Below are 26,401 nucleotides of genomic sequence, written 5' to 3' on the forward strand. Positions count from 1 at the left end.
GGGTACCTGGTGGCATGATCCACTACCACCAGTATGAATCTGTTCCCAGATGCTGTTTGGGGGTCCATTGGACCCACAATATCAATTCCAACTCTCTCAAAGGGGACCCCCACCACAGGTAGTGGTATTAGGGGGGCCTTTGTTGTGCCACCTGACTTACCACTGGCTTGGCAAGTGACACAGGAGCGACAAAACTCCTTGACATCCTCTGACATGTGAGGCCAGTGAAAGTGTGGAACAAGCCTGTCCCACGTCTTGTTCTGGCCTAAGTGTCCTGCAAGGGGAATATCATGGGCCAAGGTAAGGAGGAATCCCCTAAACTGCAGAGGTATCACCAACCTCCTGGTCATGCCAGGCTTGGGGGCTCTAGCCTCTGAGTAAAGGAGTCCCTCATCCCAATACACAGTATGGGTACCTTGGGCATCCCCAGCAGCCTCAGCAGCAGCCTGCTGTCTGAGGGGTTCAAGGGAAGGGCAATCTAATTGAGCCTGCCTCAGGTCTGCCCTTGAGGGTCCCCCTGTCCCCAGAAACTCAACCTGGTCAGGTTCAAGCTCCTCAGAGACAGTCTCCTCTTGGACTGCAGAATCAGTTTCCTCTGAAACCTGATCCTCAACCTGGGGCAAGGTGGAAGGCGAGGCCTTTCCTCTCTTGCTCCTTCTCTTGGGTTGTGGCTGGTCTATTGTCTCAAGATCCACCACTGGTTCAGGAAGGCACTTCTTAGCCTGAGCCCTTGTCATGGCAAGGACATGCTCTGAAATCCCTAGCATTTCTGCATGAGTCCTGTACTCCACTTCTGACCATGCTGAGCTTTCAAGGTCATTGCCTAACAGACAGTCTACTGGTAGGTCTGCACTCACCACAACTTTCTTTAGGCCATCAACCCCTCCCCAGGAGAAGTTCACAACTGCCACACTATGGGAGGTAGTGGAGTTGCTTGCATTGGTTACTAGGTAGCTCTCTCCTAGTACAATCTGTCCAGGGTCCACAAAGCCAGGGGTCACCATGGTGACACTAGCACATGTGTCCCTGTAAGCTTGAGCCAGTTTCTCATTTATTAAGGGAGTCTGCCTGTATTTGCCCAGGTTAGTGGGGCTTACTGCAGTGGGCAACTCAATGTCCACATCATACAGGAGAACTGCCTGTGTAGGGACTCTGACTAGGCCAGATCCTACTTCAATACCGAGGGTCAACCCAGCTACACCCTTGGACTGTGTTCCACCACTGCTTACTGTACTTGGGGTTGCAGTTGCTTTAGGAGCTGTAGTGGTGGGAACTGGATTTGCCTTGGTGCACTCACTGCCCCAGTGTGAAACTGATTTGCAGGTATTACACCAAGGTGTCTTTGGACCTTTGTTCTTCTTCTTCTTGTTACCATTTTGGGAACCACCCTCCTTACTATTAGTTTGGGGGCCTGAAGACTTCTGGTCTTTTTCTTTATCTTTCTGATTCTGATTACCACCCTTCTGGTCTGTTTTCTTCTGGTCACCACCTTGGTTCTGGGGTTTCTGCTTAATCCTTGTTCTGACCCATTTGTCTGCCTTCTTTCCCAATTCTTGGGGAGAGGTCAGATCAGAGTCAATAAGGTATTGATGCAACAGCTGGTTTGTACAGTTATTAAGGATCTGTTCTCTCATCATAAGATTGTACAATCCTGTATAGTCTGAAACTTTACTTCCCTGTAACCAACCCTCCAAAGCCTTAGTGGCACACTCCACAAAATCAGTCCAGTCTTGAGTCTGTGCTTTCTGGGTGTCTCTGAACAACAACCTGTATTGCTCAGTGGTTAGGCCATACCCTTCAATGAGAGCACTCTTCAAAACAGAGTCGTTTTTGGCATCCTCAGGTCTAACTGTGAGGAGCCTGTCCCTCCCTTTCTCAGAAAAGGAGTACCACAAAATTGCAGCCCACTGATTCTCAGGAACCTGCTGTACCATGCAGGCTCTCTCAAGAGCAGTCATCCATTTGTGGATGTCATCCCCTTCTTTAAAGGGGGGCACAATTTTGGTCAGGTTTCTATTATCATAGGCCCTGTCTTTTTCTCTTGGAAAATTGCTGCCACCAGTGACATCTAAGCCACTTAATTTCTGCTCTCTTGCCAAGGCAAGTCTAGCTTGAGCCAAGGCTACCTCCTCCCTCTCTATCTGGAGTTTGACAGCCCTCATTCTGGCCCTATGCTCTAACTTTTGAGAAGCATTCATGCCTCTCTGTGATTCTCTGGAGGCACTAGAAAGATGAGAGTCCCCTGAGGGAGATCTCACTCTTCTGTTGCCTGGGGGAATCATATGTTGGGTTATGGGGAGGTGCTGGCCCTCTCCAGTCCCCAGTAGGTCCAAGTTGGCCTGGCTAAGCCTACCAACTGGAACCTGGCTACCCTGATCCTGTACTCCTAAGTCCTCAACATCTGAGTCCTCATCCAAGTCATCATCATCCTCCTCTTCAAGGGGATCAACTGCAGGGGGGTTCCCTCCAGTTCCTGTATCTAGGGAAGCTGCTTTTGCCTTCTCTAAGTCATCCTGTTCTAGGATTTCTACCAGGATTAGGCTGGTGGGGCTTCTGCCCCTTTTTAACCCTCTTGCTTTGCACAAGGCAATCAAGTCTCTGCGGGTTAGTTTGTCATATCCAAAAGTTGCCTGGGTAGGGTCAACTGTCACAGGACTAGACCCTGAGGCCTTTCCTGTGTCAGACATGGTTACTAGTGAGGTGTAAGTGGTGCACTTACCTACACTAAGTGTTTTCCTACTGGACCTTGCTAGTGAGTTGTAGTCAAGGGTGTGCTACTCCCTTCAACCTACAACTACTAAGTTCAGTAGAACTTAATATGCTAAGCTTTTGATTTTATATGTACCTAGAGGTACTTGATGTGATCTTTCAATTTGATATAAAGATTGCAATGGTAAAACAACAGCAAGCTCAAATCCGCACCGCTGCTCACCAATGTGAGAAGTTGGCCTGGTAGGGGATGTTTCCAATTCTGGAACCACCTACTACCTGACCAAACAATCCCCTTATGGTGTCTGGTTGTAAGTCAACCTTATTAGACAAGCTATCCTAGGGGTAGCATGGACTAAGCAGCCTAAAGGCTTAACTTAAGAGGTCGTGTTAAGCGAGCTGTTTTACCACATACAATCCTTGTAATACCAAATGAAAGGACACCACACAAGTATATATTATAAAAATATATGTGTTTATTACTAAAAACAATCCCCAGTATTCTTTATGAATAAAGGGGCACAAGCGTTAAATCAAAAGCACTGTTTAAACATACAAGTTGCACAATTATGGATGAGGGCGGGTGGCCACTCAAACCATATACTAAACAAGTGGTATAAGAAAGGCCACTCGAGCAGTGGTTAGGCCTAGGGCCTAGGGAATCGCTGGGAGCAGTCAGGACAAGCAATGCTGAAGTCGGGAATGGCCCTCGGGATTCGGGAGATGTGCGGAAAGCGCACGCATGCACCAATGTTAACCAATGGTGCGTAAAAGTCAAAGAGTTAAAGTTTAAGGACACTTCCGCTGAACCTAGAGGAACAAAACTTAACACACAGACCCTAGAGGTGTGCACCAGTGTGGGAACACCGGCGGAGCAAAGTTACCTCACCCACAGGAAGTGGGTGCACAGGGTCGAAGTGGCGTCGGGTTTTGACACGCAGGCTCTTGGTGCTTGAAGCTGAAAGGGCTGCAGGCAGGGTGAAGACGAAGTGTCCGGTGGAGTCCAAGGGTGGACTCAAGTTGTAGAGTACCTGAAAGCAGAGGGGACAGAGTCTGGGTCACTCAGCAGTGACCAGGGTGGAACCAGGACGGAACCAGGCAATGTCGGGCGCAATCAGGTGGTCGTCGAGGAGCTTCTCTCCGCTGTCACGTGGGCTCTGGGGCATCTGAAACGTCCAGGAGCAGGTCACGATCTGTCCCACGCAGGCTCTCACCGTCGGTGCAGTCGGCTTCAGGTTTGGAGCAAACAAGCCTTGGTAAGAGCAATCCACGCAGGATCGGAAGATTGCTTCTCACTCGGACCAGGAAGGTCAGAGTCGGGGCTCCTTTTCAGGGGAGCTGGTGTGGATCTGGAGCAACCAGATTCACGAGTCTTCTTCGGTAGTTCGTCGGCACAGGGACCACAAGCCAGCTGGCAAGTGACCGGGCCAACGCGTTGAGCCAAATCGTGCCAAAGGGCCCCACGCAGCACTCGTCGAGTGTGGAGGGCTGAACTTCGGCTCAGGAGTAGCTCAGGGTGGGGGCTTCTCAAACCCCGGTGTACAGCTTCGAGGGTCACTCGTGGGCTGCACGGTCAGCGTCTCGTGGTCACTTCAAGATGGCATGCCCCACGCTTCCGGTCGCCTCCTCGGGTCTCAGCTTTGCAGGGACTGTGGATCGGGCTGTTAGAAGCTGGGCAGGCTTGATCTCGTTGATCTCAGTCGCTCGAGTTCCGGCGGGAACTGCAACTAAGTAGACGTCGAGGGCTGGATGGTGCCTGCTGCTGCAGGGTGGTCACTCCTTGACCACAAGGGAGATTCTTCGGGCTTCCACGTTGAGATGGAGGGCGAAGGGTCCAGAATATCGTTTCAAATGTTTCTTCCAGGAAATCTGATGTGCATTGGCACTGCTCCCACTCTTATTCGAATCTGGTGGGCGTGATTACCTGCTAGGTCCCCTCCTATGGGTGGGACCCAGGAAGTGGGTGGATACACCCCCTTCCTTTGATCCAGGCCGCCCTGGCACGAGGGCTGGAGTGCCCCAGAACCGGTTTGGCCGGATTATGCAAGGGGCAGCCTTGTGCGCCCCAGGCAGTGTCTGGTTTCTTTCAAACCTCCCTGCTACAATACACTATCTCCTGTCTGGAGTGCGGTGACACCCTCCTGTGACAGGAAACCCTTTGTCCAGGACCCCCTTGACTGGGTTTCGGTCAGCTCCAGGGGTCCAGACATTTGTCTGTGGCAGAGGCATCCATTTTGTGGATCTTAAGGCCTTTGGAGAAATCAACCGCATTAAAGTGAAGTAACATGTCTTACCCCTCTAGAGGGGTGGAATGCCATCCCCGTCGCCAGAACTGGCGAGGGGATGGTATTCCAAAGCGTATGACACCTTACACGACATGTTTTGATAAAGCCAAACCAGAGTTGCTAAATAACCGCGAGGATTATAAGGCACTTAATAGTATATGGTATGGCATTATCCTGAAACAGCTTAGGGATTTGTTCCCGACGGCTGCAGACAGGCTCAGCTCATGCTAGAGCTCCATCTCACATAAAAACCATGCACCCAGCCTCCAGGATTGGTGAGGCCTGTCTATAGGAGTGGCTCACAGGTTTACATGTGTCCAGATATAGGTTTAGACATAGGTATACTATATCTAAGCAAGGGGTGTGTACACCACCTTACCCCAGCTGAGTGATCAGCCAGTTGTGTCAATTTAAGAACCAGCCAGGGGTGGCAAAAGATATGCTGCAGCCCCTGGTAGGCCTTAGTGGCTCCTGTGCCCTGTGCACCTATAGTGCATTCTACAGGGGCTGACAAGGAGTCCATTTCCAATTGGTATGTGCCTATAGCACATGTGTCATTAATTTAGTGAGAGAACAGCAGGCTGGGGGTCTGATCAGCAGGCCCACAGCCTCAGTAGTCGAAAACCAGTGAAGCAAAAAGCAAAAATTTGGGGTGACCATAGGATAGCAGACCCTACTCTCCTACACTCAGGAACCTGCTGTACCATGCAGGCTCTCTCAAGAGCAGTCATCCATTTGTGGATGTCATCCCCTTCTTTGAAGGGGGGCACAATCTTTGTCAGGTTTCTACTATCATAGGACCTGGGTTTCTCTTTTGGATTATTGCTGCCACCAGTGGCATCTAAGCCACACAATTTCTGCTCTCTTGCCAAGGCAAGTTTAGCTTGGGCCATGGTAAGTTTAGCTTGCGCCAAGGCTACCTTTTCCCTCTCTATCTGGATTTCGACAGCCCTCATTCTGGCCCTATGCTCAGCTTTCTGAGAAGCACTCATGCCTCTCTCTGATTCTCTGGAGGCACTAGAAATATGAGAGTCCCCTGAGGGAGATCTCACTCTTCTGTTGCCTGGGAGAATCACATGTTGGGTTCTGGGGAGGTGCTGGCCCTCTCCATTCCCCAGTAGATCCAAGTTGGCCTGGCTAAGCCTACCAACTGGGACCTGGCTACCCTGATCCTGTACTTCTAAGTCCTCAACATCTGAGTCCTCATCTAAGTCATCATCATCCTCCTCTTCAGGGGGATCAACTACAGGGGGGTTCCCTCCATTTCCTGTGTCTAGGGAAGCTGCTTTTGCCTTCTCTAAGTCATCCTGTTCTAGGATTTCTACCAGGATTAGGCAGGTGGGGCTTCTGCCCCTTTTTAACCCTCTTGCTTTGCACAAGGCAATCAAGTCTCTGCTGGTTAGTTTGTCATATCCAAAAGTTGCCTGGGTAGGGTCACCTGTCACAGGAGCAGACCCTGAGGCTTTTCCTGTGTCAGACATGGTTACTAGTGAGGTGTAAGTGGTGCACTTACCTACACTAAGTGTTTTCCTACTGTACCTTGCTAGTTAGTTGTAGTCAGGGTGTGCTAATCCCTTCAACCTACAACTACTAAGTTCAGTAGAACTTAATATGCTAAGCTTTTGATTTTATATGTACCTAGAGGTACTTGATGTGATCTTTCAATTTGATATAAAGATTGCAATGGTAAAACAACAGCAAGCTCAAATCCGCACCGCTGCTCACCAATGTGAGAAGTTGGCCTGGTAGGGGATGTTTCCAATTCTGGAACCACCTACTACCTGACCAAACAATCCCTTATGGTGTCTGGTTGTAAGTCAACCTTATTAGACAAGCTATCCTAGGGGTAGCATGGACTAAGCAGCCTAAAGGCTTAACTTAAGAGGTCGTGTTAAGCGAGCTGTTTTACCACATACAATCCTGTAATACCAAATGAAAGGACACCACACAAGTATATATTATAAAAATATATGTGTTTATTACTAAAAACAATCCCCAGTATTCTTTATGAATAAAGGGGCACAAGCGTTAAATCAAAAGCACTGTTTAAACATACAAAGTTGCACAATTATGGATGAGGGCAGGGGGCCACTCAAACCATATACTAAACAAGTGGTATAAGAAAGGCCACTCGAGCAGTGGTTAGGCCTAGGGCCTAGGGAATCGCTGGGAGCAGTCAGGACAAGCAATGCTGAAGTCGGGAATGGCCCTCGGGATTCGGGAGATGTGCGGAAAGCGCACGCACGCACCAATGTTAACCAATGGTGCGTAAAAGTTGTAAAGTTAAAGTTAAAGGACACTTCTGCTGAACCTAGAGGAACAAAACTTAACACACAGACCCTAGAGATGTGCACCAGTGTGGGAACACCGGCGGAGCAAAGTTACCTCACCCACAGGAAGCGGGTGCACAGGGTCGAAGTGGCGTCGGGTTTTGACACGCAGGTTCTTGGCGCTTGAAGCTGAAGACGCTGCAGGCAATGTGAAGGAGAAGTGTCCGGTGGATCCAAGGGTGGATCTGAAGTGGTGAAGACCTGAAAGCAGAGGGGACAGTGTTCAAAGTCACTGGCCAGTGACCACCGTGGAACCAGATTGGAACCAGGTAAAGTCGGGTGCAAACAGGTGATGAGGTGTTGCTTCTCTCTGCAGCCACGTGGACACGAAGAGGTCAAGGACGTCCAGGAGTCGATCACGAGCTGTCCCTCGAAGGCTCTAGCTGATGGCGGTGTCTGCAACTCGATTGAAGCAAACAAGCCTTGGCTAATGCAAGCCACGGGGAAAGTGCAAAAAAGGCTTATTACTCGGACCAGCAAGGTCAGAGCGGGTACTCCTTTCTACAGGAGCGAGGGCAGGTCTGGAGCAACCAGACTCACAGTGTAAATCGTAGGTTTCATCGCCAAGATGGCCGCTGACCACGTGACAAGCGGCCGGGATGGCGAGTCGAGTGGCACAAAGCAAAAGGGCCCCACGCAGATCGTGGAGATGCTGGAGGGCTGATCTTTGGTGCAAATGCTGCTCGATTGTGGGGATTCTCAAACCCCAAAGCACAGAGTCGAGGGTGCCTCGGGTGCTGCGCAGTCAGCGTCTCGGGGGTCTTTCAAGATGTCCGCTCCCACGTCTCTCGGTGCCTCCACGGGTCCCTTCTTTGTAGGGACTGTGGATCGGGCTGGGAGAAGTCTGGGAAGCTGGGTCTCGTCAGGCTCTGCACTCGGGCTCCGGCGGGAGGCGGCGGCAAAGCAGACGTCGAGGTGCTGGGTGGTGCCTGTGTTCACAGGGTGGCCCCTCCTAGGCCACAAGGGAGATTCTCTTCAGTCTTCTATCATCAGAATGTCGAAGTCCAGTCGTCTTCTTAGTTTAAAGGTGATTTCAGGATGATCTGCTGTGCTAGGGCACTGCTCCCACTCTTATTCCAATCTGAGGGGTGGATCTCCTGCTAGGTCCCTCCCTATGGGTGGGACCAGGAAGGGGGGTGGTTACACCCCCTTTCCTTTGTCCAGGTCTCACTGGAGCTGGGGCTGGGCTGCCCCAGAACCGGTTTGACCGGATTATGCAAGGGGAAGCCTTGTGCTCCCCAGGCACTGTCTGGTTTCTTTCAAACCTCCCTGCTACAATACACTATCTCCTGTCTGGAGGGCGGTGACACCCTCCTGTGACAGGAAACCCTTTGTCCAGGACCCATTTGGTCGAGTTTCAGTCAACTGCAGGGGTCCAGACATTTGTCTGTGGCAGAGGCATCCATTTTGTGGATCTTAAGGTCTTTGGAGAAATCAACCGCATTAAAGCAAAGTAACATGTCTTACCCCTCTAGAGGGGTGGAATGCCATCCCCGTCGCCAGAACTGGCGAGGGGATGGTATTCCAAAGCGTATGACACCTTACACGACATGTTTTGATAAAGCCAAACCAAAGTTGCTAAATAACCGCGAGGATTATAAGGCACTTAATAGTATATGGTATGGCATTATCCTGAAACAGCTTAGGGATTTGTTCCCGATGGCTGCAGACAGGCTCAGCTCATGCTAGAGCTCCATCTCACATAAAACCACGCACTCAGCCTCCAGGATTGATGAGGCCTGACTATAGGAGTGGCTCACAGGTTTACATGTGTCCAGATATAGGTTTAGACATAGGTATACTATATCTAAGCAAGGGGTGTGTACACCACCTTACCCCAGCTGAGTGATCAGCCAGTTGTGTCAATTTAAGAACTAGCCAGGGGTGGCAAAAGATATGCTGCAGCCCCTGGTAGGCCTTAGTGGCTCCTATGCCCTGTGCACCTATAGTGCATTCTACAGGGGCTGACAAGGAGTCCATTTCCAATTGTGGTATGTACCTAGGTGTAGGAAGGTGGCTACCTGACTATGGTTACCCCAGATTTTTTGCCTGTGTTTAGCTGGTTTTTTGACTTAGTTGACCTGGTTCCCTGCTAATCAGGGCCCCAGGCCATCTGCTCTCTCTGTAAAATGGATTCCATGTACCCTAGGTACATACCAATTGGAAATGGACTCCTTGTCAGCCCCTGTAGAATGCACTATAGGTGCACAGGGCACAGGAGCCACTAAGGCCTATCAGGGGCTGCAGCATATCTTTTGCCACCCCTGGCTGGTTCTTAAATTGACACAACTGGCTGATCACTCAGCTGGGGTAAGGTGGTGTACACACCCCTTGCTTAGATATAGTATACCTATGTCTAAACCTATATCTGGACACATGTAAACCTGTGAGCCACTCCTATAGACAGGCCTCACCAATCCTGGAGGCTGGGTGCATGGTTTTTATGTGAGATGGAGCTCTAGCATGAGCTGAGCCTGTCTGCAGCCGTCGGGAACAAATCCCTAAGCTGTTTCAGGATAATGCCATACCATATACTATTAAGTGCCTTATAATCCTCGCGGTTATTTAGCAACTCTGGTTTGGCTTTATCAAAACATGTCGTGTAAGGTGTCATACGCTTTGGAATACCATCCCCTCGCCAGTTCTGGCGACGGGGATGGCATTCCACCCCTCTAGAGGGGTAAGACATGTTACTTTACTTTAATGCGGTTGATTTCTCCAAAGGCCTTAAGATCCACAAAATGGATGCCTCTGCCACAGACAAATGTCTGGACCCCTGGAGCTGACCGAAACCCAGTCAAGGGGGTCCTGGACAAAGGGTTTCCTGTCACAGGAGGGTGTCACCGCCCTCCAGACAGGAGATAGTGTATTGTAGCAGGGAGGTTTGAAAGAAACCAGACACTGCCTGGGGCGCACAAGGCTGCCCCTTGCATAATCCGGCCAAACCGGTTCTGGGGCACTCCAGCCCTCGTGCCAGGGCGGCCTGGATCAAAGGAAGGGGGTGTATCCACCCACTTCCTGGGTCCCACCCATAGGAGGGGACCTAGCAGGTAATCACGCCCACCAGATTCGAATAAGAGTGGGAGCAGTGCCAATGCACAGCAGATTTCCTGGAAGAAACATTTGAAACGATATTCTGGACCCTTCGCCCTCCATCTCAACGTGGAAGCCCGAAGAATCTCCCTTGTGGTCAAGGAGTGACCACCCTGCAGCAGCAGGCACCATCCAGCCCTCGACGTCTACTTGGTTGCAGTTCCCGCCGGAACTCGAGCGACTGAGATCGACGAGATCAAGCCTGCCCAGCTTCTAACAGCCCGATCCACAGTCCCTGCAAAGCTGAGACCCGTGGAGGCGACCGGAAGCGTGGGGCACGCCATCTTGAAGTGACCACGAGACGCTGACCGTGCAGCCCACGAGTGACCCTCGAAGCTGTACACCGGGGTTTGAGAAGCCCCCACCCTGAGCTACTCCTGAGCCGAAGTTCAGCCCTCCACACTCGACGAGTGCTGCGTGGGGCCCTTTGGCACGATTTGGCTCAACGCGTTGGCCCGGTCACTTGCCAGCTGGCTTGTGGTCCCTGTGCCGACGAACTACAAAAGAAGACTCGTGATTCTAGTTGCTCTAGAACCACACCAGCTCCCCTGAAAAGGAGCCCCGACTCTGACCTTCCTGGTCCGAGTGAGACGCCATCTTCCAATCCCGCGTGGATTGCTCTTACCAAGGCTTGTTTGCTCCAAACCGGAAGCCGACTGCACCGACGGTGAGAGCCTGCGTGGGACAGATCGTGACCTGCTCCTGGACGTCGCAGATGCCCCAGAGCCCACGTGACAGCGAAGAGAAGCGCCTCGACGACCACCTGATTGCGCCCGACATTGCCTGGTTCCGTCCTGGTTCCACCCTGGTCACTGCTGAGTGACCCAGACTCTGTCCCCTCTGCTTTCAGGTACTCTACAACTTGAGTCCACCCTTGGACTCCACCGGACACTTCGTCTTCACCCTGCCTGCAGCCCTTTCAGCTCCAAGCACCAAGAGCCTGCGTGTCAAAACCCGACGCCACTTCGACCCTGTGCACCCACTTCCTGTGGGTGAGGTAACTTTGCTCCGCCGGTGTTCCCACACTGGTGCACACCTCTAGGGTCTGTGTGTTAAGTTTTGTTCCTCTAGGTTCAGCGGAAGTGTCCTTAAACTTTAACTATTTGACTTTTACGCACCATTGGTTAACATTGGTGCATGCGTGCGCTTTCCGCACATCTCCCGAATCCCGAGGGCCATTCCCGACTTCAGCATTGCTTGTCCTGACTGCTCCCAGCGATTCCCTAGGCCCTAGGCCTAACCACTGTTCGAGTGGCCTCTCTTATACCACTTGTTTAGTATATGGTTTGAGTGGCCCCCTGCCCTCATCCATAATTGTGCAACTTTGTATGTTTAAACAGTGCTTTTGATTTAACGCTTGTGCCCCTTTATTCATAAAGAATACTGGGGATTGTTTTTAGTAATAAACACATATATTTTTATAATATATACTTGTGTGGTGTCCTTTCATTTGGTATTACAGGATTGTATGTGGTAAAACAGCTCGCTTAACACGACCTCTTAAGTTAAGCCTTTAGGCTGCTTAGTCCATGCTACCACTAGGATAGCTTGTCTAATAAGGTTGACTTACAACCAGACACCATAAGGGGATTGTTTGGTCAGGTAGTAGGTGGTTCCAGAATTGGAAACATCCCCTACCAGGCCAACTTCTCACATTGGTGAGCAGCGGTGCGGATTTGAGCTTGCTGTTGTTTTACCATTGCAATCTTTATATCAAATTGAAAGATCACATCAAGTACCTCTAGGTACATATAAAATCAAAAGCTTAGCATATTAAGTTCTACTGAACTTAGTAGTTGTAGGTTGAAGGGAGTAGCACACCCCTGACTACAACTCACTAGCAAGGTCCAGTAGGAAAACACTTAGTGTAGGTAAGTGCACCACTTACACCTCACTAGTAACCATGTCCGACACAGGAAAGGCCTCAGGGTCTAGTCCTGTGACAGTTGACCCTACCCAGGCAACTTCTGGATATGACAAACTAACCCGCAGAGACTTGATTGTCTTGTGCAAAGCAAGAGGGTTAAAAAGGGGCAGAAGCCCCACCTGCCTAATCCTGATAGGACTCCTAGAACAGGATGACTTAGAGAGGGCAAAAGCAGCTTCCCTAGATACAGGAACTGGAGGGAACCCCCCTGCAGTTGATCCCCCTGAAGAGGAGGATGATGATGACTTGGATGAGGACTCAGAGGTTGAGGACTTAGAAGTACAGGATCAGGGTAGCCAGGTTCCAGTTGGTAGGCTTAGCCAGGCCAACTTGGACCTACTGGGGACTGGAGAGGGCCAGCACCTCCCCAGAACCCAACATATGATTCCCCCAGGCAACAGAAGAGTGAGATCTCCCTCAGGAGACTCTCATCTTTCTAGTGCCTCCAGAGAATCACAGAGGGGCATGAATGCTTCTCAAAAGTTAGAGCATAGGGCCAGAATGAGGGCTGTCAAACTCCAGATAGAGAGGGAGGAGGTAGCCTTGGCTCAAGCTAGACTTGCCTTGGCAAGAGAGCAAAAATTGTGTGGCTTAGGTGCCACTGGTGGCAGCAATATTCCTAAAGAGAAACCCAGGTCCTATGATAGTAGAAACCTGACAAAGATTGTGCCCCCCTACAAGGAAGGGGATGACATCCACAAATGGATGACTGCTCTTGAGAGAGCCTGCATGGTACAGCAGGTTCCTGAGGAACAGTGGGCAGCAATCTTATGGTACTCCTTTTCAGAGAAAGGGAGAGACAAGCTCCTCACTGTTAGACATGAGGATGCAAACAATTACAAAGTCCTGAAGAGTGTTCTGATAGATGGGTTTGGCTTAACCACTGAACAGTACAGGTTGAAGTTCAGAGATACCCAGAAGACACAGACTCAGGACTGGACTGATTTTGTAGATTGTGCTACTAAGGCTCTGGAGGGTTGGCTACATGGCAGCAAAGTACATGACTTTACAGGATTGTATAATTTGATTATGAGGGAGCAGATCCTAAGTAATTGTCAGAACCAGCTCTTACACCAGCACCTGGTAGACTCTGATCTGACCTCTCCCCAAGAATTGGGAAAGAAGGCAGACAAATGGGTCAGAACCAGGATTAGGCCTAAGAATCAGGACAATAACCAGAAGAAGGAGTCTACCAAGCCTCAAGATAAGGGTGGGGATAAAAGTAAAGAAAAGACTTCCCCAGGGCCCCAAAACTCCAAGGATGGGGGTGGGTCCCAAGACACTTCTTCAACTGAGAAAAAACCCTATTGTTATCCCTGTAAACAGGTGGGGCATTACAAAACAGACAGCTGTTGTCCCAAGAATAACAATAAAGAAAATATACCTCCAAAGCCGGCTTCAACACCTCCTGTTACTGTCAGCAGTAATACCCCAGGAAGTGGAAGCACGCCCAGGAATCTGGGTGGGTTTACTTTTGGAAATCAGGTGGACCCTGGCCTATCCAGGTCCCCATCACCCAATGATCTTGTTCATGAGGCTGGCATGGGGTTTGCCAACTTCTCTGCTTGCCCAAATACTTTGAGCAAGTATAGACAAGAACCCATCATCAATGGTTTAAGAGTTGAAGCTTTTAGAGACACAGGGGCTAGCATCACCATGGTGGCTGATGGCATAGTCCCCTCTAAGCAACTTTTACCTGGTGCCACATACCAGGTAATAAACATTGATGGCATCCAAACAAATCATCCCATGGCAGTAGTAAGTCTCAGCTGGGGAGGTGTCACTGGCCCAAAGAGAGTGGCAGTGTCCCCAAACTTGCCTGTAGACTGTCTACTGGGTAATGATTTAGAAATCTCAGCCTGGGCTGGGGTTGAACAGGAAATCCATTCTAGGATGGTAAATTCCCATGGAAAGGTTAGTGGGGCTGTAATGGCTACAGCCCCAATTCAAGATGTCCTTCCTGAAAAGGTTGGTAGGGCGGAGATACTCCCTGCCCCATCTTTAGCAAAAGCTCTTCCTGAACAGAATAGCAAAGCTGTTATGATAACAGCAGAAACCCAAACTGAGTCTCCTCCTGAAAAGGTTGGTGGGGCTGTGATGGCCACAGCCCAAACTCAAACTGACATGTGTGTTGTGAAACCTGAAATGATGGATAACTCCACACAAACTGAGAGCATGGAGGAGGAAGAGAAATCTCCCCCTCACCAGACTTTAGGACAGGATCAGCCTCCTCAGGGAACTGATCTTACCCCTGATGAAGGAACTGCCCCAGAGGTGGTTGGGCCTAGCCTGACAGAACCTCTGATGTCAGTGGACCCTTCTCAGGTGGGACCCAGTCTGGAGCAGGTAACCTGCCCCTCTCTACCTTGCCTTAGCCAGCCCAGGGCTGCAGAGGACAAGAAGGACAGTGAGACCCAGAGGGCCCCCTGTCAAATAAAGCACCCCCATCAAAAGATTAGGTGCACCAAAACTAGTAGCCCTAGTAAGGTGAAAACTTTAAAAACTCCTAAGGGAGCCCCCTTAAAAACAGTTAGGGACCTCCCACAGATGGATTCTGTTGGGCACAGCCAAACCTGGGACCAAAAGGGCCCAAACCTGAACTGTCCCTCCAGCAAGCCAAACAGAGGGACCCAGCCTCCAGCTTTAGGTAGCCAGAGGTTGACCCTGAGAGCACAGTGCAACTCAGTTAAAGAAAGAAAGGCACACATGGTGGAAGATAATTGGAGGAAGCCAAGCCCTAACTTAGTAGAGCCTCACTTCAAAACTCCATATCCAAACCAGCCTTTAACTTTGCATAAACACACCCAAGGTAGTGATTCCCTATGGTGGAGACCCTCTAATACCCAAAGGGTGAGGGACTGCTTAGTGAACCATGAGACAGGGGGTACCCATGCTAGTGCAGGTACTTCCTTATATGGCCACTCAGGCAATATAGGCTTACCTGGCCAAGGATAGCCTTATCTCCTTTCGTTTGGGGGGGGGTTATGTAGGAAGGTGGCTACCTGACTATGGTTACCCCAGATTTTTTGCCTGTGTTTAGCTGGTTTTTTGACTTAGTTGACCTGGTTCCCTGCTAATCAGGGCCCCAGGCCATCTGCTCTCTCTGTAAAATGGATTCCATGTACCCTAGGTACATACCAATTGGAAATGGACTCCTTGTCAGCCCCTGTAGAATGCACTATAGGTGCACAGGGCACAGGAGCCACTAAGGCCTATCAGGGGCTGCAGCATATCTTTTGCCACCCCTGGCTGGTTCTTAAATTGACACAACTGGCTGATCACTCAGCTGGGGTAAGGTGGTGTACACACCCCTTGCTTAGATATAGTATACCTATGTCTAAACCTATATCTGGACACATGTAAACCTGTGAGCCACTCCTATAGACAGGCCTCACCAATCCTGGAGGCTGGGTGCATGGTTTTTATGTGAGATGGAGCTCTAGCATGAGCTGAGCCTGTCTGCAGCCGTCGGGAACAAATCCCTAAGCTGTTTCAGGATAATGCCATACCATATACTATTAAGTGCCTTATAATCCTCGCGGTTATTTAGCAACTCTGGTTTGGCTTTATCAAAACATGTCGTGTAAGGTGTCATACGCTTTGGAATACCATCCCCTCGCCAGTTCTGGCGACGGGGATGGCATTCCACCCCTCTAGAGGGGTAAGACATGTTACTTTACTTTAATGCGGTTGATTTCTCCAAAGGCCTTAAGATCCACAAAATGGATGCCTCTGCCACAGACAAATGTCTGGACCCCTGGAGCTGACCGAAACCCAGTCAAGGGGGTCCTGGACAAAGGGTTTCCTGTCACAGGAGGGTGTCACCGCCCTCCAGACAGGAGATAGTGTATTGTAGCAGGGAGGTTTGAAAGAAACCAGACACTGCCTGGGGCGCACAAGGCTGCCCCTTGCATAATCCGGCCAAACCGGTTCTGGGGCACTCCAGCCCTCGTGCCAGGGCGGCCTGGATCAAAGGAAGGGGGTGTATCCACCCACTTCCTGGGTCCCACCCATAGGAGGGGACCTAGCAGGTAATCACGCCCACCAGATTCGAATAAGAGTGGGAGCAGTGCCAATGCACAGCAGATTTCCTGGAAGAAACATTTGAAACGATATTCTGGACCCTTCGCCCTCCATCTCAACGTGGAAGCCCGAAGAATCTCCCTTGTGGTCAAGGAGTGACCACCCTGCAGCAGCAGGCACCATCCAGCCCTCGACGTCTACTTGGTTGCAGTTCCCGCCGGAACTCGAGCGACTGAGATCGACGAGATCAAGCCTGCCCAGCTTCTAACAGCCCGATCCACAGTCCCTGCAAAGCTGAGACCCGTGGAGGCGACCGGAAGCGTGGGGCACGCCATCTTGAAGTGACCACGAGACGCTGACCGTGCAGCCCACGAGTGACCCTCGAAGCTGTACACCGGGGTTTGAGAAGCCCCCACCCTGAGCTACTCCTGAGCCGAAGTTCAGCCCTCCACACTCGACGAGTGCTGCGTGGGGCCCTTTGGCACGATTTGGCTCAACGCGTTGGCCCGGTCACTTGCCAGCTGGCTTGTGGTCCCTGTGCCGACGAACTACAAAAGAAGACTCGTGATTCTAGTTGCTCTAGAACCACACCAGCTCCCCTGAAAAGGAGCCCCGACTCTGACCTTCCTGGTCCGAGTGAGACGCCATCTTCCAATCCCGCGTGGATTGCTCTTACCAAGGCTTGTTTGCTCCAAACCGGAAGCCGACTGCACCGACGGTGAGAGCCTGCGTGGGACAGATCGTGACCTGCTCCTGGACGTCGCAGATGCCCCAGAGCCCACGTGACAGCGAAGAGAAGCGCCTCGACGACCACCTGATTGCGCCCGACATTGCCTGGTTCCGTCCTGGTTCCACCCTGGTCACTGCTGAGTGACCCAGACTCTGTCCCCTCTGCTTTCAGGTACTCTACAACTTGAGTCCACCCTTGGACTCCACCGGACACTTCGTCTTCACCCTGCCTGCAGCCCTTTCAGCTCCAAGCACCAAGAGCCTGCGTGTCAAAACCCGACGCCACTTCGACCCTGTGCACCCACTTCCTGTGGGTGAGGTAACTTTGCTCCGCCGGTGTTCCCACACTGGTGCACACCTCTAGGGTCTGTGTGTTAAGTTTTGTTCCTCTAGGTTCAGCGGAAGTGTCCTTAAACTTTAACTATTTGACTTTTACGCACCATTGGTTAACATTGGTGCATGCGTGCGCTTTCCGCACATCTCCCGAATCCCGAGGGCCATTCCCGACTTCAGCATTGCTTGTCCTGACTGCTCCCAGCGATTCCCTAGGCCCTAGGCCTAACCACTGTTCGAGTGGCCTCTCTTATACCACTTGTTTAGTATATGGTTTGAGTGGCCCCCTGCCCTCATCCATAATTGTGCAACTTTGTATGTTTAAACAGTGCTTTTGATTTAACGCTTGTGCCCCTTTATTCATAAAGAATACTGGGGATTGTTTTTAGTAATAAACACATATATTTTTATAATATATACTTGTGTGGTGTCCTTTCATTTGGTATTACAGGATTGTATGTGGTAAAACAGCTCGCTTAACACGACCTCTTAAGTTAAGCCTTTAGGCTGCTTAGTCCATGCTACCACTAGGATAGCTTGTCTAATAAGGTTGACTTACAACCAGACACCATAAGGGGATTGTTTGGTCAGGTAGTAGGTGGTTCCAGAATTGGAAACATCCCCTACCAGGCCAACTTCTCACACTAGGGTACATGGAATCCATTTTACAGAGAGAGCAGATGGCCTGGGGCCCTGATTAGCAGGGAACCAGGTCAACTAAGTCAAAAAACCAGCTAAACACAGGCAAAAAATCTGGGGTAACCATAGTCAGGTAGCCACCTTCCTACATTGGTCCCCCAGGCTGTGCTTGGTACCCCAGGCTGTGCTTGGTCCTCCTGGTTGCTCTTGGTCCCCCAGGCTGTGCTTGGTCCCCCAGGCTGTTCTTGGTCCCCCAGGCTGTGCTTGGTCCCCCAGGCTGTGCTTGGTCCCCCAGGCTGTGCTTGGTCCCTCCAGTTGCTCTTGGTCCCCCAGGCTGTGCTTGGTCCCCCAGGCTGTGCTTGGTCCCCCAGGCTGTGCTTGGTCCCCCAGGCTGTGCTTGGTCCCCCTGGTTGCTCTTGGTCCCCCAGGCTGTGCTTGGTCCCCCTGGTTGCTCTTGGTCCCCCTGGCTGTGCTTGGTACCCCTGGCTGTGCTTGGTCCCCCTGGTTGCTCTTGGTACCCCCGGCTGTGCTTGGTCCCCCAGGCTGTGCTTGGTCCCCCTGGTTGCTCTTGGTCCCCCAGGCTGTGCTTGGTACCCCAGGCTGTGCTTGGTCCCCCAGGCTCTGCTTGGTCCCCCAGGCTCTGCTTGGTCCCCCAGGCTCTGCTTGGTCCCCCTGGTTGCTCTTGGTCCCTCAGGCTGTGCTTGGTCCCCCAGGCTGTGCTTGGTCCCCCGGGCTGTGCTTGGTCCCCCAGGCTGTGCTTGGTCCCCCTGGTTGCTCTTGGTCCCCCTGGCTGTGCATGGTACCCCTGGCTGTGCTTGGTCCCCCTGGTTGCTCTTGGTCCACCAGGCTGTGCTTGGTCCCCCAGGCTGTGCTTGGTCCCCCTGGTTGCTCTTGGTCCCCCAGGCTGTGTGTGAGAAGTTGGCCTGATAGGTGATGTTTCCAATTCTGGAACCACCTATTATCAGACCAAACAATCCCTTATGGTGTCTGGTTGTAAGTCAACCTTATTAGACAAGCTATCCTAGGGGTAGCATGGACTAAGCAGCCTAAAGGCTTAACTTAAGAGGTTGTGTTAAGCGAGCTGTTTTACCACATACAATCCTGTAATATCAAATGAAAGGACACCACACAAGTATATATTATAAAAATATATGTGTTTATTACTAAAAACAATCCCCAGTATTCTTTATGAATAAAGGGGCACAAGCGTTAAATCAAAAGCACTGTTTAAACATACAAGTTGCACAATTATGGATGAGGGCGGGTGGCCACTCAAACCATATACTAAACAAGTGGTATAAGAGATGCCACTCGAGCAGTGGTTAGGCCTGGGGCCTAGGGAATCGCTGGGAGCAGTCAGGACAAGCAATGCTACACAGGCAGTTCTCCTGTATGATGTGGACATTGAGTTGCCCACTGCAGTAAGCCCCAGTAACCTGGGCAAATACAGACAGACTCCCTTAATTAATGAGAAACTGGCTCAAGCTTACAGGGACACATGTGCCAGTGTCACAATGGTGACACCTGACTTTGTGGACCCTGGACAGATTGTACTAGGTGAGAGCTACCTAGTAACCAATGCAAGCAACTCCACTACTTCCCATAGTGTGGCAGTTGTGAACTTCTCCTGGGGAGGGGTTGATGGCCTAAAGAAGGTTGTGGTGAGTGCAGACCTACCAGTAGACTGTCTGTTAGGCAATGACCTTGAAAGCTCAGCATGGTCAGAAGTGGAGTACAGGACTCATGCAGAAATGCTAGGGATTTCAGAGCATGTCCTTGCCATGACAAGGGCTCAGGCTAAGAAGTGCCTTCCTGAACCAGTGGTGGATCTTGAAACAATAGACCAGCCACAACCCAAGAGAAGGAGCAAGAGAGGAAAGGCTCAGCCTTCCACCTTGCCCCAGGTTGAGGATCAGGTTTCAGAGGAAACTGATTCTGCAGTCCAAGAGGAGACTGTCTCTGAGGAGCTTGAACCTGACCAGGTTGAGTTTCTGGGGACAGAGGGACCCTCAAGGGCAGACCTGAGGCAGGCTCAATTAGATTGCCCTTCCCTTGAACCCCTCAGACAGCAGGCTGCTGCTGAGGCTGCTGGGGATGCCCAAGGTACCCATACTGTGTATTGGGATGATGGACTCCTTTACTCAGAGGCTAGAGCCCCCAAGCCTGGCATGACCAGGAGGTTGGTTATACCTCTGCAGTTTAGGGGGTTCCTCCTTACCTTGGCCCATGATATTCCCCTTGCAGGACACTTAGGCCAGAACAAGACGTGGGACAGGCTTGTTTCACACTTTCACTGGCCTCACATGTCAGAGGATGTCAAGGAGTTTTGTCGCTCCTGTGTCACTTGCCAAGCCAGTGGTAAGTCAGGTGGCACAACAAAGGCCCCCCTAATACCACTACCTGTGGTGGGAGTTCCCTTTGAAAGAGTTGGAATTGATATTGTGGGTCCAATGGACCCCCAAACAGCATCTGGGAACAGATTCATACTGGTGGTAGTGGATCATGCCACCAGGTATCCAGAGGCTATTCCCCTAAGGACCACCACAGCCCCTGTGGTGGCAAAGGCCCTCATTGCAGTTTTCTCAAGAGTGGGCTTTCCTAAGGAGGTACTATCAGATAGAGGCACGAATTTTATGTCTAGCTATCTGAAAGCAATGTGGAAGGAATGTGGAGTAAACTATAAGTTTACCACCCCATATCATCCCCAATGCAATGGGCTTGTGGAGAGATTTAACAAGACCCTAAAAGGCATGATAAAAGGATTACCAGAGAAGCTCAGGCGGAAATGGGACATTCTTTTACCCTGCCTGCTCTTTGCTTACAGAGAGGTCCCACAGAAGGGGGTTGGCTACAGCCCTTTTGAACTTTTGTTTGGCCACCCTGTGAGGGGTCCATTGTGTTTGGTGAAGGAAGGATGGGAGTTACCTCTCAAAAAGCCCAAACTAGACATAGTGGACTATGTACTTGGTCTCCGCTCCAGGATGGCTGAGTACATGGAAAGAGCATCCAAAAACCTGGAGGCCAGCCAAGAATTACAGAAAGCTTGGCATGACAAAAAGGCTGTGCTGGTAGAGTTCCAACCAGGACAGAAGGTGTGGGTACTGGAGCCAGTGGCTCCAGCAGCACTCCAAGACAAATGGAGTGGACCCTATCCTATTATTGAGAAGAAGGGGGAAGTCACCTACTTGGTGGACTTTGGAACACCCAGGAGCCCTCACAGGGTAATCCATGTGAATCGCTTGAAAGCATTTGTGGACAGGGAGGACATGAGCTTGCTCATGGCCACAGATGGGGAACAGGAGGAAGAGAGTGACCCTCTCCCAGACCTGCTTTCTCAGAACCCTGATGATGGTTCAGTGGATGGAGTAGCCTTGGCAGGCAGCCTCACTGACCAGCAACAGATGGACTGCAGACAAGTTTTGCAGGCCCACAGGCATTTGTTTTCACTCACACCCAGCCAGACTGACTGGTGTACCCATGTAGTGGACACTGGTGACAGTCTGCCTGTCAAGAATAAGATCTACAGGCAACCTGACCATGTCAGGGATTGCATCAAGGCTGAGGTGCAAAAGATGTTGGAGCTTGGAGTGATTGAGCCATCAGAGAGCCCATGGGCCAGCCCAGTAGTCCTGGTGCCAAAACCTCATACCCAAGATGGAAAGAGAGAAATGAGGTTTTGCGTGGATTACAGGGGTCTCAATGCTGTCACTAGGACAGATGCTCACCCCATTCCAAGAGCAGATGAGCTCATTGACAGATTGGCTTCTGCCAAGTTTCTGAGCACATTCGATCTGACAGCTGGCTACTGGCAAATCAGACTAGCTGAGGAGTCAAAAGCCAAAACAGCATTCTCTACCCCTAGTGGTCATTATCAGTTTGTGGTAATGCCCTTTGGTTTGAAGAATGCACCTGCCACTTTCCAAAGGTTGGTGAACCAAGTCCTTACTGGGTTGGATGACTTTTGCGCAGCATATCTAGATGATATTGCTGTCTTTAGCTCCACCTGGGAGGATCACCTGATCCACCTGAAGAAAGTTTTGGAGGCCCTGCAGAAGGCAGGTGTAGGAGAGTAGGGTCTGCTATCCTATGGTCACCCCAAATTTTTGCTTTTTGCTTCACTGGTTTTCGACTACTGAGGCTGTGGGCCTGCTGATCAGACCCCCAGCCTGCTGTTCTCTCACTAAATTACTGACACATGTGCTATATGCACATACCAATTGGAAATGGACTCCTTGTCAGCCCCTGTATAATGCACTATAGGTGCCCAGGGCATAGGGGCCACCAAGGCCTACCAGGGGCTGCAGCCTATCTTTTGCCACCCCTGGCTGGTTCTTAAATTGACACAACTGGCTGATCACTCAGCTGGGGTAAGGTGGTGTACACACCCCTTGCTTAGATATAGTATACCTATGTCTAAACCTATATCTGGACACATGTAAACCTGTGAGCCACTCCTATGGAAGGCCTCATCAATCCTGGAGGCAGAGTGCGTGGTTTTATGTGAGATGGAGCTCTAGCATGAGCTGAGCCTGTCTGCAGCTGTCGGGAACAACTCCCTAAGCTGTTTCAGGATAATGCCATACCATATACTCTTAAGTGCCTTATAATCCTCGCGGTTAAATAGCAACTTTGGTTTGGCTTTATCAAAACATGTCGTGTAAGGTGTCATACGATTTGGAATACCATCCCCTCGCCAGTTCTGGCGACGGGGATGGCATTCCACCCCTCTAGAGGGGTAAGACATGTTACTTCACTTAAATGCGGTTAATTTCTCCAAAGACCTTAAGATCCACAAAATGGATGCCTCTGCCACAGACAAATGTCTGGACCCCTGCAGTTGACCGAAACTCAACCAAATGGGTCCTGGACAAAGGGTTTCCTGTCACAGGAGGGTGTCACCGCCCTCCAGACAGGAGATAGTGGATTGTAGCAGGGAGGTTTGAAAGAAACCAGACACTGCTTGGGGCGCACAAGGCTGCCCCTTGCATAATCCGGCCAAACCGGTTCTGGGGCACTCCAGCCCTCGTGCCAGGGCGGCCTGGATCAAAGGAAGGGGGTGTATCCACCCACTTCCTGGGTCCCACCCATAGGAGGGGACCTAGCAGGTAATCACGCCCCCCAGATTCGAATAAGAGTGGGAGCAGTGCCAATGCACATCAGATTTCCTGGAAGAAACATTTGAAACGAAATTCTGGACCCTTCGCCCTCCATCTCAACGTGGAAGCCCGAAGAATCTCCCTTGTGGTCAAGGAGTGACCACCCTGTAGCAGCAGGCACCATCCAGCCCTCGACGTCTACTTAGTTGCAGTTCCCGCCGGAACTCGAGCGACTGAGATTGACGAGATCAAGCCTGCCTGCCTTCTAACAGCCCGATCCACAGTCCCTGTGTGAGAAGTTGGCCTGGTAGGGGATGTTTCCAATTCTGGAACCACCTACTACCTGACCAAACAATCCCTTATGGTGTCTGGTTGTAAGTCAACCTTATTAGACAAGCTATCCTAGGGGTAGCATGGACTAAGCAGCCTAAAGGCTTAACTTAAGAGGTCGTGTTAAGCGAGCTGTTTTACCACATACAATCCTGTAATACCAAATGAAAGGACACCACACAAGTATATATTATAAAAATATATGTGTTTATTTCTAAAAACAATCCCCAGTATTCTTTATGAATAAAGGGGCACAAGCGTTAAATCAAAAGCACTGTTTAAACATACAAAGTTGCACAATTCTGGATGAGGGCAGGGGGCCACTCGAACCATATACTAAACAAGTGGTATAAGAGAGGCCACTCGAACAGTGGTTAGGCCTAGGGCCTAGGGAATCGCTGGGAGCAGTCAGGACAAGCAATGCTGAAGTCGGGAATGGCCCTCGGGATTCGGGAGATGTGCGGAAAGCGCACGCATGCACCAATGTTAACCAATGGTGCGTAAAAGTTGTAAAGTTAAAGTTAAAGGACACTTCCGCTGAACCTAGAGGAACAAAACTTAACACACAGACCCTAGAGGTGTGCACCAGTGTGGGAACACCGGCGGAGCAAAGTTACCTCACCCACAGGAAGTGGGTGCACAGGGTCGAAGTGGCGTCGGGTTTTGACTCGCAGGCTCTTGGTGCTTGAAGCTGAAAGGGCTGCAGGCGGGTTAAAGATGAAGTGTCCGGTGGAGTCCAAGGGTGGACTCAAGTTGTAGAGTACCTGAAAGCAGAGGGGACAGAGTCTGGGTCACTCAGCAGTGACCAGGGTGGAACCAGGACGGAACCAGGCAATGTCGGGCGCAATCAGGTGGTCGTCGAGGAGCTTCTCTCCGCTGTCACGTGGGCTCTGGGGCATCTGCGATGTCCAGGAGCAGGTCACGATCTGTCCCACGCAGGCTCTCACCGTCGGTGCAGTCGGCTTCAAGTTTGGAGCAAACAAGCCTTGGCAAGAGCAATCCACGCGGGAACGGAAGATTGCTTCTCACTCGGACCAGGAAGGTCAGAGTCGGGGCTCCTTTTCAGGGGAGCTGGTGTGGATCTGGAGCAACCAGATTCACGAGTCTTCTTAGGTAGTTCGTCGGCACAGGGACCACAAGCCAGCTGGCAAGTGACCGGGCCAACGCGTTGAGCCAAATTGTGCCAAAGGGCCCCACGCAGCACTCGTCGAGTGTGGAGGGCTGAACTTCGGCTCAGGAGTAGCTCAGGGTGGGTGCTTCTCAAACCCCGGTGCACAGCTTCGAGGATCACTCGTGGGCTGCACGGTCAGCGTCTCGTGGTCAATTCAAGATGGCGTGCCCCACGCTTCCGGTCGCCTCCACGGGTCTCAGCTTTGCAGGGACTGTGGATCGGGCTGTTAGAAGCTGGGCAGGCTTAATCTCGTCGATCTCAGTCGCTCGAGTTCCGGCGGGAACTGCAACTAAGTAGACGTCGAGGGCTGGATGGTGCCTGCTGCTGCAGGGTGGTCACTCCTTGACCACAAGGGAGATTCTTCGGGCTTCCACGTTGAAATGGAGGCGAAGGGTCCAGAATATCGTTTCAAATGTTTCTTCCAGGAAATCTGATGTGCATTGGCACTGCTCCCACTCTTATTCGAATCTGGTGGGCGTGATTACCTGCTAGGTCCCCTCCTATGGGTGGGACCCAGGAAGTGGGTGGATACACCCCCTTCCTTTGATCCAGGCCGCCCTGGCACGAGGGCTGGAGTGCCCCAGAACCGGTTTGGCCGGATTATGCAAGGGGCAGCCTTGTGCTACCCAAGCAGTGTCTGGTTTCTTTCAAACCTCCCTGCTACAATACACTATCTCCTGTCTGGAGGGCGGTGACACCCTCCTGTGACAGGAAACCCTTTGTCCAGGACCCATTTGGTCGAGTTTCGGTCGACTGCAGGGGTCCAGACATTTGTCTGTGGCAGAGGCATCCATTTTGTGGATCTTAAGGCCTTTGGAGAAATCAACCGCATTAAAGTAAAGTAACATGTCTTACCCCTCTAGAGGGGTGGAATGCCATCCCCGTCGCCAGAACTGGCGAGGGGATGGTATTCCAAAGCGTATGACACCTTACACGACATGTTTTGATAAAGCCAACCAGAGTTGCTAAATAACCGCGAGGATTATAAGGCACTTAATAGTATATGGTATGGCATTATCCTGAAACAGCTTAGGGATTTGTTCCCGACGGCTGCAGACAGGCTCAGCTCATGCTAGAGCTCAATCTCACATAAAACCACGCACTCAGCCTCCAGGATTGAGGAGGCCTGACTATAGGAGTGGCTCACAGGTTTACATGTGTCCAGATATAGGTTTAGACATAGGTATACTATATCTAAGCAAGGGGTGTGTACACCACCTTACCCCAGCTGAGTGATCAGCCAGTTGTGTCAATTTAAGAACCAGCCAGGGGTGGCAAAAGATATGCTGCAGCCCCTGGTAGGCCTTAGTGGCTCCTGTGCCCTGTGCACCTATAGTGCATTCTACATGGGCTGACAAGGAGTCCATTTCCAATTGGTATGTACCTAGGGTACATGGAATCCATGTTACAGAGAGAGCAGATGGCCTGGGGCCCTGATTAGCAGGGAACCAGGTCAACTAAGTCAAAAAAACAGCTAAACACAGGCAAAAAATCTGGGGTAACCATAGTCAGGTAGCCACCTTCCTACACCCTGCAAAGCTGAGACCCGTGGAGGCGACCGGAAGCGTGGGGCACGCCATCTTGAATTGACCACGAGACGCTGACCGTGCAGCCCACGAGTGATCCTCGAAGCTGTGCACCGGGGTTTGAGAAGCCCCCACCCTGAGCTGCTCCTGAGCCGAAGTTCAGCCCTCCACACTCGACGAGTGCTGCGTGGGGCCCTTTGGCTCTATTTG

The sequence above is a fragment of the Lissotriton helveticus genome (assembly GCF_964261635.1).
Source record: "Lissotriton helveticus chromosome 1_1 unlocalized genomic scaffold, aLisHel1.1 SUPER_1_unloc_8, whole genome shotgun sequence".
In the NCBI taxonomy this organism is placed as follows: domain Eukaryota; kingdom Metazoa; phylum Chordata; class Amphibia; order Caudata; family Salamandridae; genus Lissotriton; species Lissotriton helveticus.